At 31.7% G+C, this 4,972-nt stretch overlaps 1 long non-coding RNA gene across 1 annotated transcript in view; it reads right to left on the bottom strand.

Moving 5' to 3' along the window:
- The window catches only part of LOC145273813 (uncharacterized), a gene marked incomplete at its 3' end in the record, with an annotated part of 13,666 nt that extends 9,770 nt beyond the window's left edge, over positions 1–3,896 (bottom strand). The window contains exon 1 of the long non-coding RNA XR_013866528.1: positions 284–3,896. This is a non-coding gene — a long non-coding RNA (uncharacterized LOC145273813). The remainder of the gene's footprint in view (positions 1–283) is intronic.
- Between the last annotated feature and the right edge of the window lie 1,076 nt (positions 3,897–4,972).

Below are 4,972 nucleotides of genomic sequence, written 5' to 3'. Positions count from 1 at the left end.
TCTCGTTAACTCATTTAAGGGTATTGGTGAGTAGTAACAGTGATATCAGTATAAGTAGTGAAAAAAAAAAAAACAGTGAGTGCTGCAAATTATTTAAACAATGGTTGATCATTTTTTATAAATATTAAAAGAAAAAGTAATCAAAGAAATATAATTAAAAAAGCGTTAAAATAATAATGAAAATGATGATGATATTAAAAAATAATTAGAGGTAAATAAATAAATAAAAATAGAAATTAAAATAAAATAACATTCATAAGTCACACGAAACATATGACCAAACCTGATAAAGACGACGGACAAGCAGCACAGTCCATTTCGGGCTGTTGTGTTGGAGAAAGAAGTGCTGTGACAGTAGAGAAAGGATAGCATTATACATTTTAGTCATTTGCAATTAGAAGAAGAAGAAGATGAAGTAACAGCAATCAAATAAAAGATCGGAAAGAATAGTGATGATGATGATGATGACATAACAGCAACAAGTTGTTGTGTTGGTGATGGTGGTGGTGACGGCGGTGATGGTGGTGGTGGTGGCAGAATTTTCGCTGAAATACAGAGTTGTGCCATGAGTGCAGAGAAGTAAAAAAAAGAAAAAAAGAAAGACAATAATTAGTGACAACATCTATCGAGTAGGCATCAAGGCTATGAATTCGAAAAAGTGACAGCATTTGTTTTTCTTAATCAGCCATTTTCTTTGTATATATTTTTTTTATATTGCTTTTAATCTGATATCTTTTTAAAGCAGCATGCATGTTTTTGCCTATGTTAATAACGGCTATTAAAGAAGCTTTAATATTCAATAATTGGTTAGTTTTGCTTATTTGCAACATTTTGTTTTTTGTTACTCCATTCTACCTTGCTTCATGCTGGGGTGCAAATTGTCTTAGAGTACCCAAATTCATGACTAGTAAACTATAGTATGCTAATAACATGACGTGTCTGTCTATAAGTCTGTTTTGCAAAATGGATATCAGTCAAACCAACATACAGAAAAGTCTATAACTCGAACAGTAGGCAACTCAGCCCTCTGTTTTTACTTGGGCCCCAAAGTCAACAGTGGATGGACCATTTTTTAAATAACCTGTTCTGTGTTGACTGAAATTAGTACCAGACCCTCCAAGGCCTTTGCCTCCTGGCTTTCGGGAACAGTAAGTTTATTGTTTACTGGCTGAGTTGATCCTACCAGAGAACGCCGATGGGATTTCCCAGACAATTGTTAAAAAGCCATACTGCTCCATAAAATGTGCTGGCTTGGCTAACTCACCTTCTCGATCTGCAGTGAGAAGGAAATAATTAACAACTCATGCAGTCGGTTGTCTAAAATTAATTAAAGTGATTTATTGCAATTAGGTTTACAAAATTTTTTTGTTTTTTTAAATAAAAGATAAGAAAATGCGATTAAACGGGCTCTTAGCATCTTACGATTAAAAATTTTAGTAATATTTCTGTGAAAAATAAATTATAAAATATTAGGCTTTGAAAAGAAAGGCAGATAAAAACTGAAATTATAAATAATCCTGGGCAACGCCGTGCCGAAAAAGCTAGTTCTATATAAAAACAATCTTCTTTATGATGAAGCCGAAATACTATTTACTAAACATGTCAAATTAAATGGATTTTCTAAAATTGTTTTTGTTTTCTCCCTCATTCTATCGAATATATTTCAAATTTGTTGTTTAATCAGAAATTAGTGAAGGATTAATGAATAATTTTACATACATAGAGCTGTATATATATATTTTATATAAATAATTTGATCTGGCCTGACCTAATTTTTGAATTGGAAAATTAGATTCCAATGTTTTCTTAAAAGAAAATTAGCCATGCACTGCGTGGAAAAATGAAAAAAAATTTAAATTGAAAAAAAAAAAAAAAATAGTTGTCAAAAGTTAGTAATAATGATGATAATTCATCTAAGAAATTTAAACAATTGCAAAACCATAAAATGTTAAACCCCACAATTGAATCCACTAAAAAGTGCAAAATTTGAAATTATACCATATATAGCATCAATGAAAATAACTTCTTTTCACCAAGAGTTATTAATCATTTTTTTTTTAATTTTTTTTTTTAGCAATTTAAGAAGAATTGAAAGTGTAGAAAGTGGACCTTGGTTTTACTTTCCGCAGCTATGTAACTCTCGCTTCCCTTATTTTGTCCTTTAGTCTTCATATTCCAGGAGCGATGTTTTTGACCAAGGGGGGAAGAATCGATGATTTTTTTTTTTTTTTTTTTTTTTTTAGGTCGGAATCTATTCACTTATTGTTGGCTAATTTGTGACCTTGAAGTGATTACTTTTTAGTCCCTTACATCAAGTGGCTCTATGCCTTATCTGAAGCGATTTCCATAAAAACCTTTTTTTTTTTTTTGCTTTAAAGATTGTCTTTATAAAAGACCCACAAAAAGAAACAATTGTTGAAAACTGAGAGTTGCAATCGAATGTGCTCTCAAGTACCGGAGGAAGTGTTCCTATTTACTCGCCCCCTCCCACGAGGGCAGAGTTAGACACAAATTCAGTTTTTAATGTGGGGGAAATCCAGCTCCCCAAAAAGGGGCACTCTGGATAGGAACAAAAATAAAAATTGTCTCAGTCATGAAGGATTCTCCTCCACTGACCAATGACAGAAAAAGGGAAGTGTAGCATCAAAACAGATACTACACTGTGATCCTCTCCAAAAGGACAAGGCGAAAGAAGTGTTGCAGTACATTTATAGGTTCATTTCATCATGATATGAAAAGTGTATTGAGCAGGATGGGTTGTGGATCGTTTTCATTTTTAGATACATTCGGAGACAGAGAGAACTTTAATACGTACTAAACACTGTCCTCGAGTATCTAAAGCCTCTCTGTACAACTTGGTTTGTCACGTCAACCTGGCATGAGGATACTTTTCCCTAGAAGTAGATCCTGACCAAATATTAAAAATCACATTTCGTATTTGCAATTCAAATAAGACCGTCTTAGTATGACAAACTCATGAGGAATGGTGTTCGTTCTCCAAGTGATGTTACCTTAGGTAACAACATGAAACTGGATACTCAATCAGGCTAGATGAAAATTTGTCCTGGAATCCGTTAAGACCAAGAGAGCAAAAAGAAAGATATTCTATAATATATTAAAATCGTCATTTGAGGAGAGGAAATTTATATTCTCAACTTCTTTACTAACTCAGGATTTAAGAGATAAAGAACGTTGATGAAACATTTGAATATCAATGCATCGCATATAGAGTTCAAGTGTTCGGGTGGGGGACCCTTGATTTCTGAGAACTTCAACTGAAGTAAAATGAAACAAAGAGAGAAATTGCTTTTAATAAAAGTTAATTTTCTACGTTTTGTGTGAATATTACGTATTTTTAAATGCTTATTCTTCTATCAATCTTGTTTGCAAGTTAAACTCGATAAATTGAACGAGTTATAACTATTCAAGCAAAAAGCTAAACCACTTTTTCATTTCTATGCTAAAATGAAAAAAAAAAAAAAATAGATTTCAGAGATTATCTATTCCAATAAAAAATAATAGTTCATATAATATTTTGGTCCAGAGTTTCTTCTCTATATTAATAAAACAGGTGTGTCTGTGTGAAAATATTCAACTCATAAACAACTGGTCATATAACACTGTAATTAACAGGAAATAGTAATCATGCACACCAAGGATGGTTTATAACGAATAAAATCTTTGGATGGATGAATAACGTGTACAGAAATATGTCAGCAAGTTGAAATGCAAAATGTTCATTTCGACTTGCCAATATATTTTTATTACTTTTGCCCATGCGCAAATTCATTCATAGCTTGAAGTGGTTTAATTTGTAATGTTTCTTAGCTATCTGTTGATTGGTTAAATACTAGAAAACGCAGTTGGAGTGCTAAATGGTACCCAAGTCATTTTTTAAAAACTTTTGAAATCAATACAAATATATATATATATATATATATATATATATATATATATATATATATATATATATATATATATATATATATATATATACATATATATATACATATATATATATTCAATAAAGCTCTGTAATAATAAATACGAAATCTGAATAAATTAAAATATATTTAAGCCCCCATCCTACCCCACTAGCACTAAGAATACAAATACCATAATTTTATTATTTAACCCTAACCTATGACGTCATATTTGGTTTAAGAATAAATTTTGCATTTTTGAGCTGGTTCCGTATTGGGGAGACTATTTTCACTTATGTTTCTAACGCTAAAAGCTTATTGCAAACGTTGCAATTTTATTCATGTATGTACATGCATGCATGCTGTGAATAAAAAGAAAACAGTTAAAAATAATAGAGAAGAGAAAATGACCAATGAAAATGACTACATCTAGAGTAATTACATATCCCAACATGAACACAATACTGAAGTCTTGATGCACACTCCAGCACAATTGAGTGAAGAAAGAGAGGAAAAGACTACGTTTTTTTTTTTTTTTTGTCAACACAAAATGGCAACACTGATAAAGGGAATGGCTTACTACCTCCAATGCACGTATTCGTAAATGAACTACTTTTCTTTTTGGTGGTCTCATCGATAGCAAGAAGCTGCTTGGGTGGGTCGGGGGTATCCAATGAAAAACTCTTCATCCGTGAGTTCAATTTCTTTCTTCGGCCTTTGGGGCTATGGACAACTGAAATGTGTCGTGGCACACAAGAAACATTTGAGAAACAAAACTAAGCAAACGAAACAGTTTTTTTTTTTAAGACTATAAAAACTAGAAGTTTACAAGGGAAGGAGAGGATCCTTTGATCCTCCGAAAGAAAACAAGGAACAAAAAGCATGAAAGACAAATCACAAACACATTTTTTTTTGTTACAGTAGAATTTTCTTATTGTCAGCTTTAAGTCTATAAGATTTTAATTTTACACTCAAAGAATTGCTCATAGTAAGAAAAAAAAGCATGCATACAGTTTGCTAATGATAGTAGGCTTACAATTAAAAATAAG

This window comes from Euprymna scolopes, unplaced genomic scaffold, assembly GCF_053919585.1.
Source record: "Euprymna scolopes isolate OS-2025 unplaced genomic scaffold, ASM5391958v1 sca196, whole genome shotgun sequence".
In the NCBI taxonomy this organism is placed as follows: Eukaryota; Metazoa; Mollusca; class Cephalopoda; order Sepiida; family Sepiolidae; genus Euprymna; species Euprymna scolopes.
Note: the sequence above shows the minus strand (reverse complement) of the source record. Positions and strands in the feature narration are given on the sequence as shown.